The 13576-nt window shown below is 50.1% G+C and overlaps 1 pseudogene across 1 annotated transcript in view; it reads right to left on the reverse strand.

Moving 5' to 3' along the window:
- Nucleotides 1-13369, reverse strand: part of LOC144170459 (nose resistant to fluoxetine protein 6-like) — a 72619-nt pseudogene extending 59250 nt beyond the window's left edge. The window contains exon 1 of the transcript XR_013322618.1: nucleotides 12871-13369. The product of XR_013322618.1 is annotated as a nose resistant to fluoxetine protein 6-like (transcript). The remainder of the gene's footprint in view (nucleotides 1-12870) is intronic.
- Between the last annotated feature and the right edge of the window lie 207 nt (nucleotides 13370-13576).

The raw sequence follows: 13576 nt of genomic DNA on the forward strand, positions 1-13576 counted from the left end.
TCGCTTTTCTCCCTTCCACCGAAAGAACGGCACAGTCACGAACTTACTCGGATGTCACTTTTCCTTCCACGTTCCGAAAACTGCGCCTTCTTAAAGCGCAAAATGCTTTTGGATAGCACCCAACGTAGATAGCTGAAAGCATTCTTCTTTTGTTTTATAACAAGTGGGGAACCTGCGTGAAGCATGGATAACCTTTGAAAATGCCCTCTTTTAAGATTAACGCCAGCTGCCATTCGTTATCTTTTGCCTCTTCGATGGACAGAATACCTCGTCTTTCAGATGAGATGAGTGCTGGCTACTCGAAAACCAAAAGCTTTAGTTTCGGATTAGCCGCAAATATTACGGGCACATATCTCGGCCCTGCCAATACGGGCCAATACCATGCTCAGTAAAAATTAATAAATACAATCAGAACGAGACATGATGAATGGACAGGCGCACGGGCTTGAACACATACGGAGCTTGCTGGTCCCTAATTTCCAGAACTCCGGTTGTCCTTCCTTTTCTTACGGCACTCCTGAGGAGGTGAAGGACAGCGCAACATTTTTTAAATGCAGAGCATTTCTTTAACTCACGATGTCACCCGTTCTAGGCGTCCGTAGTAGTCCGCATTTATTTCGTTACTGCGAGCCGTGCGAACACGACGGTAGGCGTAAATTTCACGTCAACCGTAAAGAAATGTACTTTTCGAGCCAGCAATGGAGGCGAACCCTTCTTTTTTATAAACGGTTATCCGAAGAATGACAAGATCATCTTCTATAATGCTCGCTGTCAGTCGGCAATTATCGCCGATCGCGGCCTTTATCAGGTCTGTATGTTCGGGCTCCCTAACCATGAAAGCCGTATCGCCACAACCGTTTCGCGATCGGCGCTAGGAGAATTTCGGCGGCGTTTCAGCGGCGGGATTTCGGCGGGACCATCCCGGAAACTCTATGAACCATTTATACTGTTTTCAGGGATAAATGTGTAAGCCAGAAGCAGAATGTCGTTCATATTAGCTTGTCACATCGCTCCAGCATTGAGAATGTGTGACGCTGACACTGCACACCTCATTGCCATCGGACCGCCGATCAAGCCAATGAACACAAGGAGGGACTCATCCCTGCGCTGAGGGCGTTTCCCGTAGACAAAAAAAAAAAAAAAAAATGGGTGCAAGCAGAACTGTGGGTTTACATTCTTATGTCGGCTGGAATACTTTCCGAACAAACCGCACCAAAATCCGCGAAAATGGTGCTCTTCCTCAGACTTTCCAGCAAACGCGACAATGATTCCGTTGATCTGAGCGTATAGGGGGATCTTGCATGAATGGACCACAAGGCCTCCTCTGATCTCTGATCGAAGGTGAGCAATTAAAAATACTGGCGTTTCACACCCTTGCTCTTCTCGTCACCGAAGCGCACGTAAAGCGATTCACTAGGAAGGGACTTCCGCACAAGCAAGCACTCTATTCTTTCGTCGCGATTAAACTTACGACATGAGCCACAACAAATTGGACGAGACGATCCTTTCTATTTTGAAAGTCGACTCACACAACTATAAAAAACATTGTAGCCTATCTGTACAAGCTGGAGAAAGCCGCAGCATCCTTTTGAGATTTTGCAGCGTTTGATAGCCTGTTGCAATATACGCCAGCGAAGCAAGTCCTCACGTCAACGCAAAATAATCCGCAGTTGCAAGAAAAGACGCCCTAAAAGCGCGGCGTAACGCGCGAGCGTTCCTACCGGGTTCTTTCGAGGTCCGCGAATGCTATGAATAAAACGTACGTGCGCAGTTTGGCAAGCAGTTCGTCAATGAGTGCCGTTTGCGCTGTCATATGACGGAAACTGCAGCCCAGCGGTGCCCCTGCTACAGAATAACTTCCGCGGTGGAGGTAAACACAAGAAGCGCGCTGAAGACGCTCGCCGCCCGCTGGTCATCGCTGGAGAGCCGCTCGGCCAAGAGGGTGCGCCAAGCACACACCGAGGGCGCTTGGCCTCGATTGCTGCCGAGATGGTGCACCGGGCCGTCTTCTCGTGCGCTCCACTTCGCCCCCGATCCGGCGGCACTGCTTGCCGAAGCGAATGTTCGACGCCCATCAAAGGGTGCGCGGGGCCACCTCAGAGAGAGAAAAACGAATTCGTTACCTTTGAGGGGGCTCTCTCGACAGCTCTGTGGCCACAACGAGCATTTGGTCCAGTCGGTTCGGCTGGCTCTGCCGCTCTATGGGCCGGCCTCGTTTCTCCCGCTGCTCTGTCAGCACCGCTTAAGCAGCCGGTGCGCTTTTGGCGGCCGTCGCTTCAGCCTGGCGGTCAAAATTACCCGCTCACTGTGTGGTGCACATGCTCATTCCTTGTCAAAAGGAATTACTGGAAACACTAAGTACAGCAAACCCTCGTTATTACGTAATCACCTTATTCGTATAATTTCACAGGACTCCCAAATGCAGTGCGGAGAGGGCAAACAGCTCTCCACATTTCACGGAGTACCGCTTAACGAATGCAGCTCACTTTCCCGTGGATAACGTTACAACGATGGTTTACTGTGACTACTGTGACTGTCCTTGCTTCGAGTCTCAATGCTTCTGAAAAGTGGTTCCGTACGTGGAGAGGTTATACGGCGAATCAGCAGCCCGTGATCCCGACAAGAAAGAAATGCTTGTGTCAGCTAGTGCCCTGCCGCTTTACTAAAGAGCCGCAAAGCTGCCTGCGCTGTGTCATACGCTCGTAAATACCGCGCATGCTTTGCTTTGTTTTTTTCTAGCAAAATTTGTCCCCTGTCCGTGGGCGCGAAGAAATCCCTGCCCCACAGCTCAACCCTGCTAGTTAAGACGTTGAACTGCTAAGTCCAAGGTAGTGGGTTCCACTGCCTGTTGTGGTGTGCCAAGCTTAACCCGTAGCCAGCCACTCTACAGCACCTTCGTACAGATGCAGCTTCAGCGACTTTAGCCCACAAACATGAATCCAGCACGTAGTCTTTAGGGACAATAAATACTACTAGCAATCCTTGAGGCGAAGTGTCGCCGGCCCTCCACCCAACCTCAAATATGCTCCTAGTTTCACATCACTAAACTAATTGCAGTATTTGGGTGCGGGGAAAAAGCTGAGTAAACCTTCCGCCGTAACGGTAAATAATAGCACTATACGAACGACTGCTGTGGGTATCAGCATATGTGTACACCGCGTGCGGAGAGCATGCAGTACGAATTATACGGTGACGTAGAAAAAAAATGTATTTCGAGGGGCGCGCTGAAATAACAATTGATACGCGGCAGTAAGCCTGTTCGGAGGGAGGACAACAAAGAGAGTGGGCCGGATTTCACCTCCTCTCCCACCAATAAAAATCACAGACGATCGTTCCAGGGTGATACTGGTGTAGAGGTTTTCCAATAAAATTACTATCCAATAAACGTTCTCCCTCCCTCCCCCCCTCCCTCCCTTCCTCCCTCCCCCCCCCTCTCTCTCTCTCTCTCTCTCTCTCTCTCTCTCTCTCTCTCTCTCTCTCTCTCTCTCTCCGAAGACAACGTTTCATGTGATCTGTTCTAGCTGTATATTTAAAACGATAAAAACCCACGCACGGGCATGTGCTATATGGGCATATCTAGGTATTGGCCTGGGGCAGGTGACCTTTCTGATGTATTAGTAATGTATCGTCGTAAATATTTTTCGTAAATCCCCGAGCGGATATGTATAATGTGAGAGTGACAATGGGTGTAGAACAGCAATAAGAATGTATGTCTGGTGTTCCTATTTCCAGTTGAGTCACAGTCTACAAGCCACGTTTAGGTTCTCGCCTGCTTTGTAGGCCTTGAAAAAAGCCACGAACTTTCATACACCCCCCGAAACTGTAGCTTGTTAACAGCGCAGGAGTGCGGCATGGCAGACCGCCATGCATAGCCGCCGCGTCACATGAACGCGTTCTTCAGGGAGCAGCCGGCGCCAGTACGCTGGGTAACAGCCTAAAGAGCCACGCCTCCAGCGGAGATTTGTGTCCTTTAGACCGGCGCATTAATTAGCATGCCGGATTTTCAGAGTCGCGATTATTAGTTCGCTCCTATACCTTCTGTGATCTCTATGCCCCAAGTGATTTGTAAAATGTTTTGTCACCATAAAATAAACATAAAAACTTTAAAATACACATAAAAATAGACTCGTGTCTGACGGGTTGCGATTCTGATTGATTGTGGGGTTTAACGCGCCAACGCTTCACAGGCGATGAGGCGCGACGTAGTGGAGGGCTCCGGATTAATTTTGGCCACCTGGGGATCATTAACGGGCGCCGAAATCTCGTACACATCGGCGTTTTTGCTTTTCGCCTCCATCAGAAAAGCGGCCGCCGCGGCCGAGAATCGAACCCGCGACCTCGTGCTCAGCAGCGCAACGCCTTAGCCACTGAGCCACCGCGGCGGGTGGGTTGCGATTCTCGCTTCAGAAGTAGAAGAACCTGGGTTCTATCCCCAAACTTCCGAATTGCCTGAATAATTTTGTTTCTTACATCTGTTCTTAGCAGCCCATGTGGTCCGATACCGGCCACACACACAAATGGCGACAAACCGGAGACGCACGCGTGGCCGCAAATAAGTGCCCGCTTTAAAACCAGCCCACCATAATAAGTTATTGGTAGCTGTCGTTGTATATCTTCTCTGGGAAGAAGAGCATTATGCAGGGTGAATCTTGTCTGCACCAATTCGGGTTTTCCCACATTCACTGGCTAGTATACTCATCTTACCGGTGACATGAGACAAAAATTTCAAGGTCTAGTTTGGCATCAGCAACAGCTCGGAGGGAGTTGAAACCCCCCAACGTCGATAATTCAGCCCCGTGCCTTGAAATAAAGCGCCTCGGTGATATTGTGGTTGAATAATCTTTCCCTTCGCCATCTGCTTCTCACCTCATAACCATCAACATCATACCCGGGTCCATCCAGTGTGACGGCTGCCCCTTAATAAGTACATACATACAGTAAACTCCCGTTAAGACGAACAGATTGATTGATTGTAGGGTTTAACGCGCCGACACAACGCAGGCGACGAGGCGCGCCGTAGTGGAGGGCTCCGGATTAATTTTGGCCATTTGGGGATCTTTAACATGCGCCGAAATCTCGTACACACGGGCGTTTTTGCTTTTCGCCTCCATCAGAAAAGCGGCCGCCGCGGCCGGGAATCGAACCCGGGACCTCGTGCTCAGCAGCGCAACGCCTTAGCCGCTGAGCAACCGCGGCGGGTTTTTATATATATATATATATATATATATATATATATATATATATATATATATATATATATATATATATATATATATATATATATATATATATATATATATATATATATAGATAGATATATATATATATGGGGGCGTGTGGTTGTGAATGTGGTGGGTGTACACTTTGTGTCACATAGAGCTTTGTCGCCTAATTTGCGAGCATTACGCTGATACGTACCAATTGTTCCGGAGAAAACACAAGCCAAAATTGTAGAATAGAGAGCGATGGGGTGGGGGGAGATAAAAAGCAAACGAAAAAGCCCTGGGACAGTGAGGTTAAGGAAATAGAAGAGAGGGCAGGTGAAAAGTAGGATATAGGACCGGCAACGCGCTGAGCTCGTTGGCAAGCACACTTCTGTCTGGCGACTACTGGGCCGAGCGGTGCATTGGTTTCGATTGCTGCACGCTGTGCAGATTCTCGGCAGGCTTTTTCTACGATTTGTCAATGTAGAGAAACACGTTGTCAGTGTTTAACAACAACTGACCGGAACGGACGTGAAGTTGCGAGTGATGAGCTAGCCACGCGCACAAAGCGAGGACAGAAGAAATAAAGGGGCCGACCGAAGAACGAAAAAGAAGAGCCCCAAAGTGTTTGACGAAATGATGTGAGGCCGGCTCGTACGACGAGTGCGGCGCGCGTAAAGTGGCTCCCGTTGACTCCGCGCGACGTTCCACTGACCGGAATGGCCGGCTACCAAGCGCGCGCTCCAGTATAAACGACCCCCTTAGCGCTGCGGGGAAAGAGCGGCGCGATACACAGAGCCGAGCCGCAGTCGAGGTCGGTTGCCCAACGGGCCGCGCACACGCCCCGCGCCCGCGCCCAATCCTTGGGGTCTCGGGGCCGTGTATGTGCGGAACGTGCGCCGAAGGCAAAGCGGGCCACTTTCTCCGCTTGGCCACCGGCGGCGGCGATCGGCGCATCCCGTGAGGCAAGGGGCCGACGTCGCAACGATGTTATCTCTGTATGAACGGCACTTGCATGCAGGCAATCGGATCCCGCCGCACTGCCTTGCACGGAAGCACGGCGCACGGCCGTACGTGGTATACCAGCAAATCAGCAGCGCTTGCGCTTTTACAGCACCATCGCATCCATCTAGGACGCTTCGCTGCCTTCCCCAGCGGCAGATCAGGTGGTGACACACTCTTGAACTCAATAGCCCTGCTAACCGGCCATCTCGCTCTGCTCGTGACCTTAGACACCTTCACACCCTCTTCTCTCCCCCTTTTCGTCCACTGCGCCGTAGAGGTCAGTCAGTAACTCTCGATCAGTACGGTATCCGCGGTTACCTCACGCTCCCCAAATCCTTGCGATACTGAAGGATGTGGGCGAGACAATTCTGGTTTGTTTTTCCCTCGAATATGGATTGATTGATTGATTGATTGATTGATTGATTGATTGATTGATTGATTGATTGATTGATTGATTGTAGGGTTTAACGCCCCGACGCAACGCAGGCGATAAGGCGCGCCGTAGTGGAGGGCTCCGGATTAATTTTGACCACCTGAGGATCTTTAACGTGCGCCGAAATCACGAACACACGGGAGTTTTTGCTTTTCGCCTCCATCATAAAAGCGGTCCCTCGAATATGGAAATAACCTAAGCGAAACGCACAGACAACAAGCGCAGTAATAAACAGAGGACGTGAACAAACAGTATAAACAGTAATAAAAAGAGAACCTGGGCTTGATTTCTTGTCATAGGTGGCACGTCACTGTTTTTCTTCTTTCATCTATCGCTTTGATGTTTTCCTTTCTTTCTCTTCCCTTGCTAGCCATATATGTTTATATGCGCTGGTTCGGAAATAAACCAATAGTTGAAAGTTAGCGCTTCTCCTGTCCTCGCTTCGTCTTCTGTTTATTACTGCGCTTTTTTTTTCTGTGTGGATATGCCCTTTCCCTTCTAAGCGAAACAAACCAGCGAAAAATAGACCGTCGCGGGTTCGATTCCCTGCCGCAGCGGCCGCTTTTCTGATGGAGGCGAAAAGCAAAAACGCCCGTGTGTACGAGATTTCGGCGTACGTTAAAGATCCCGAGGTGGTCAAAATTAATCCGGAGCTCTCCACTACGGCGCGCCTCATCGCCTGCGTTGCGTCGGTGCGTTAAACCCAACAATCAATCAAATAAAAAGAGACCGACTTTAAACAGACGGTTGAAATCTTGGTCTCTGTAAGCTGGCTTTCCCACATTAAGGTTGCACAGTGAAGCCTACTCATGAAGAAAGAAATCGGTGGTAATAGGCTCGAACCACCGACGACGATCAGGCCGCGGCCGCCAAGCGTCTGTCGGACAATGCCTGTCGGGACCCCGTATACCGCGAAGTGGCAAACGCAAGGTGTCGGCGCGGCCACAATCCCGCTGAACGCTTCCCCGGCGCGACGGAGCGGTTTGATCGGAAACTGAAAGCGCAAAATAGACACGGACAAAGAAAGGGGACAACAGGACGAGCGCTTTCTTTGTCCGTGTCTATTTTGCGCTTTCAGTTTCCATTATGCATCACCAACAGGCCCAAACCATGACCCTTTTGATCGGAAGTTTGTGGAACATCTATAACCAAAAAACAGCTCCGCTGGTCATCCACCTTCACAGAGTGGAATGGTACTGCTTTTTAGGTGCGAGTACCTGGGCCGCACAATGTCCACAAGCGTCCATCCGTGCGCACACCACCATCAAGCGAAAATCAAGCGAAATTCGATTTGAGGCGTGAGTTGCAGTTTCATTTAGAGAATAATCAAGGTGCAACTCACAGCTCAAATGTAATGACGGTCGGGGCGCAAATCGGATGTCACTCGGGGCGCAACTTGGATTTCATTTCGAGTCCCCGTACTCCGCACCCTCGCCATCATCCACGGAGTAGAGATGCTGCCATATTATTACCTCATTATACCACGCATAAACAGGGCTTGCTGAGCGTGTCTAAATGCGCATCTCAAGTAAATTTCATTAATAACACGTCCGTCATTTCCTTTTTGAAGGTAGGAGGCGTTTGTGGAAAGACGAATAACGGACTGGAGGCATGCCGAACGAGCTAATTCATCTCTCTATCTCTCTCTCGAAACAAACAATGGCACTTGACCCGCCTAAATATTTATTGTCAAATTCGAATGCGCAACGCTAAACGTGCATCGGGGCTCTGCTTTAATAAATGCACCCATCACAGCAAATTCGCTGAAAGGGATAAAGAACTACAAAATAAAATAAAGAAATATAACATGAATAAAGCACCGAAATAAAAATAAACCATCTTCGCAAGTTGGATGGGGCTTCCGACAAGCAACGAGAGAAAAAAAAATGAAGGAAACTCACACTAACGCGTAAGAATTGAACGAAGCGAACCTGTAGGCAACCTTCACGACCACCACGACTTTCTTGGAGGTGATAATTATTGGACATCACCTTGGAGGGGCGTACGCTATGACGTGACTTTCTCGTTCCGAGCAAGTGGTGTTGCCACGATTACGGCAAACGCTAGAGGTATTTTTTTTTTTTTTTTTTTTTGCAAATCTTGGCCAGTCTTCTTAAGTGGGTACGCTTGGCTTGACAAACGTGTGCAGGGGACGCTGGGCGGTTGTCGCAAGGCACCCACACACGAGTGTTAGGCCTTTTCTTGGTTTTTTTAACTGCCGGGCGGTTGCCGCGAGGCCCGCGCTCACGTGTGCGCGCTCGGCAATTTCTTGGTATTTTTACCTGCAGACACGAAAAATCATGATTAGCTAAACAGCTTCGCTGTTAGAAAACCCACGACAAAAAGAACGATTGCCAAGATATAAGTACCATGTAAAAGGCCGGGACAAAACAAGAGAAAATCTTGCAGAAGTTCGCCAACGCATACTCGGCGCATAAAACGTACGGCAGAGCGGTTGAGCTCGCCGTGCACCACAGAAGCCTGTGGTGTTGCACATGCTTGACCTCGCCAATTCCTCGCGTACAAGCGCCCCGCGTTAGTGTTCCCCGTGTTTTCAGTTTATTCGGAGCGCAGCTTTCCCTCGGAAGGAGCCCGCACTGCCTCGCATCGCCGTCCGCGCCGCGGCTTTTTCCTCGTCCGAACGACGGGGAGCGCTGCCCCGCTGGTCGCTGCTGCCCTCGGCTTCCGGATTTCGAGCGCAGCGAGCTCCTCGTGACAGCGCGGCACCTCCCGCCGTCTCGCGTGCCACCGCCGTCCACGGGACATTGATATCGTGCTTTCCGGTGGCCGCTTCCTTCCTGGTACACGGGGGTTCGCGATCCCAATCAACGCTCCCCTTCACCTGCGCCTGTCGGTGTGCTTTACCGTGGCGTCACCAGCTGAACATGAGAGCAAGCGCTTGGCTGGATAATGTAGCGCCCGACGTTTTGACGAGCGTGCCCTCTTTCCCTCTAGCCTTTTTCTTTTCTTGCACGTTACGCTCCGTTCATTTGTGCTTCGGCCGAATATTTCAATTGACGGCTAACATCCGCGGCCTTCCGCCTGCGCAGACATCGTGCGTGTCCGATTGCACGTTGCTTTCTCCGAGACATTAGATGGGGTGTTAAAGCACCGCCTCACTGAGGGATCCTGTGCCCTTGCTCCCACGCTGGCATTTCTCTGGGCCTGCGTGTGTGGAAGAGCATACATGGCTGCTTGTAAATGTGTGACAACTATGCGATGTGCTGCACGGAACACAGAATAATATTTTACTTGGTTCAATCGGGGCCGAGGAAATGTTAAGACGTCCAAAATGTCTAGAGACGCATTAATGCTGCTTGGGAGCTGGTGGGCGGTTGCCCCAAATTGAGTAGGACGGTCGTATGAACATTGCTGCACTGGGACCCTTAGCTGTTCCGAGTAATTTTGAATGCTAGGTGCACGCCCATAGCTCCTTCGGGAAATTCACGTATGCGCTTATGCTTGCCGCGCCTGCAGCGGCCAACTCGGACTTCCTACATTGAAATGAACTGGGCAGTGATCACTAATTAACTGTCAATTGGTGGGCCACTGTTTGGCCACCAGGAGTGGCCAACCAGTGACCTGCCGGTGACGCACGGGTGGATCACGTGAACCGGAGAGAGGGAGCGTCGGAGGGGTGGGGAAAAGTGGGGCGGATTGTGATGGGGTAAGGGGAAGTATGGTTGGGAGAATGGAAGGGAGGAGAATGACCAGGAATGCGGAGGAGAGTGATATGCGCCCAATTTTATATTTCATTTTTATGTTGGAATTTTTTTTTAGATTTCTACTGATTTTTTTCATGTTTGTGTGCTGTATTCCGTTCTTCACACGTGGTAAAGCAAAGGAGGCTGTTTCATTTCCTGGATAGCAAACACGGGATGCATGAGCGTATAAATATAGCACGCATGATGATTGGAAATAAACGGGGCTCGTTGAATGAACATGGTAGGAAAAGTCAACACTCAAGAATGTCATCGAGGGCATATATAGTTCGTCTCTTTTCTGCGTAAAAACATGAATTTCAGAGAGAGGGAAAGAAAGAAAAGGGAGAAAGACTTGCTCTCAGGGTGAGATCCGAACCCACAACCTTCGGATAACATGTCCGATGCTCTCTCTACCGATTGACCTGTCGGAGCGACCGCATTCTCCACTTGTATTTTTGTGTATTAATATGTATTTAATTCTTTCTTGCGTCTACGTGTGGCAGCCAGCGCCGCTACCACAACTTCGGGGTGAAGAGAGACAGTGACGCGGGGTGTGTATAGAGACCACAAAACCAGAGAAGTCTATTAAAAGCCCTTTTGAGCCGGCACCCGTCTTATACCGCAGTACAGCGGTCGGCATTGTACTACCGAACCAATCCAAGCCCTGATTTACACATTTTCATGACAAGCTCGCGGGTCCCTTAACAAAGTATGTAGGTTCAGCCACGTAAGACGTAGCAGTGTCCTTGCTGAGAATAAATTTTCTCAGAGCTAGAAATACAGCAGAGCTCGTCCCGCGGGACTTTGTCAAATGTAGAAAAGGACCCATGCATTGAAAGCGAAAGCAAAGAAACAGTTAGGACCTAGTAAGTTTAGGAGGGTTTACGGCGACAATTTTCAAGAAAGAAAAAAAAGCAAAATCAAGTGAAGACATGCCGATAAATTTTATACCACCGATAGCATTTTGGATTCGAGTCGGGAGCCTAAGGGGCTCTGCGCGCAGTGTTTCTTTCTCAACAAGTGTGCCCACTACAATCTCTGCCACCAGACACCGTTTCGGCAAACACTCCAGCAGTATCCGCAAAATTTGACGGCAAATTAATTGGCGCTCGTATGTTTATCGAAGAACTCCCAGGCTAAAATTTTCAAGCTATAGGCACATATGAACTCGGAGTACAGGACTGCACGGGAAGGAATGGAACGGATGGTCGTGCTGCAATCTCTATACGAAAAGTTGTAGCGCACGTCCCTCTTCGTTGTGTGTGCCTACAAAAGTGCAAAAAAAAATATGCTATCACTAGAAATGCCACTTTTATTGATAATTGGACTCATACTGAAGGGATGTCGCGACACCCTGCAACAAAGTAGAATGGTGCTATTGACTTCAGTCGCTCTCTAATATCGCAGCTGATAGGTTTTTACGCGTTGTTTAAAGTGCCGGCGTTTCATTTGAGGCTCCTCGTACGTCAATAGCTTTTTGGGCGGAAGGGGAGAGAGTGGTGGAGGAGGGATGCGAGTAATCGGAACAAAAAATGTACGCCCCATGCTCCACAAGTGAGTAACGCGTTCTGCTGCTACCCATGACAAAATCAATTCTCAATCGAAGACGCTGCATTTTTTAAGAGGAGCAACACACATACATAATAGATCGCGATGCACACACACACAAAAACAAGACAGGTGGCGTAAATTAACCCGCTATCCACATTATAGTAAACATCTTCGGACGCCCTGACTGAAGTTTAATTTGTTTTTGTTTTTTTGGCAGCAGAATATAGAATTCCATGGGTATATAGTACCAGTATAATAGCGCACCCAAGCAGTGACGCAGTGACTAATACTTCTGGTACAAAGTGCGAAGTGACGGGCTCGGTTTAGGAACACGGCGTTCGCCTTTGTGACAGAAGAGAAATACAGAGACGCGACACTTGCGGCATATCTTTCGGCGCGCGCGGCTCTTGAGACACCATCAAGAGCCATCGCCTTACGGAATAAAGACCGCTCAGCGCCTCGAATCAGAAAAACTGTATTCGCCATATCGTTTCTCGGGGCCCCACAAGGACCACCGATACACCCTATTGCATTTTTATAAATTTAAGAACCGTCCAACTATGCGACAAGCGGGAATTTTTTTGGTTGTACAACTAAGCACACTCAAATCTATCGCTTTCTTTAGAGGACTGTACGGGCAAAAAAGGGAGGCAGTTCCATGTGCTTTTGCTTTCTCCACAAAGTGTCTTCCGTCATGCGTCACATCGTCATTTTTCAGGATCACATCATACTACATCAATGGACGGGAATTTTTTATGTAATTAGACAATGTTTATGGTTCATGATCACCAAGTGGCCTGATGTTGTGCAACAGGTGGGGGCTTCTCATGCGTTCCAGGTTCAGCTTCTGGGCTGGCTGGCATGTTTGAAAGTCGTTCGCACGGGGAACCAGGAATATAGTCCAGCGTGAGCTAGAATATATTCGAGCATTGGAAGGGAGAACAGCCGAGAGAAGGCGTCGCACAGTACTCACGTCTGATGGCCCACGATTTGAGCTGCCGAAGACCGAGCATGACCTTGAAATTGGCGGCCTGACACTCTGGCGACATGCCGGCCTCGCCACTGGCGCGTAGCATCTGAGGCAAAAGTCGACGCAGCTGCGTGTCCACCGTCGACTTGAGCATGCTTTCCACCTTAGCCCATGACTGACGCACCGCCTCGGCGGCATCGGGTGTCGTCGACTGCGGCTCCTCGGTGGTGGTGGTCGGCGATGGAGTCGTCGTGGTCTCGGACGACTGGGCACTCGCCGGCCGGATCAGCAGCAGCAGGGCCGCGATGAGCAGCTCCCTCGGAATCCTCATGTTGCAAGTGAGGCGCAAGTGTCGCGGTGCTGTTCAGCAGGGAAGAGGCGTCGGATGGAGCTCAGCGTCCCGTGGTGCCGGCAGCGCGGCGGCAGCAGCTCATGACCCTCGGAGTGGAGCCGAGTGAGTGGCGCTGACCAGCTGGCTCTGTGGAGCGTCCCGGAGAAAGGTGGTCTCATGGACCAGGCCAGGTGCCCGGCAAGGAAGAAACACTGACGTCGGCACAGCCCGGCGCCAATGGCAGCCCCGTTGACGTGACCAGGGGAAAGGGGGCGCGTGCACGCGCAATTCGGCGAGGAAAGCGGCGGCTACGCACGGCGCGGCGGGAAGAAGAAACGGCCAAGAAACTCACGAGGGTGACCTGAATTAGAGGACCCC

The sequence above is a fragment of the Haemaphysalis longicornis genome, unplaced genomic scaffold (genome assembly GCF_048455015.1).
Source record: "Haemaphysalis longicornis isolate Haplotype H1 unplaced genomic scaffold, Haemaphysalis longicornis Haplotype H1 scaffold_1, whole genome shotgun sequence".
Taxonomy (NCBI): Eukaryota; Metazoa; Arthropoda; class Arachnida; order Ixodida; family Ixodidae; genus Haemaphysalis; species Haemaphysalis longicornis.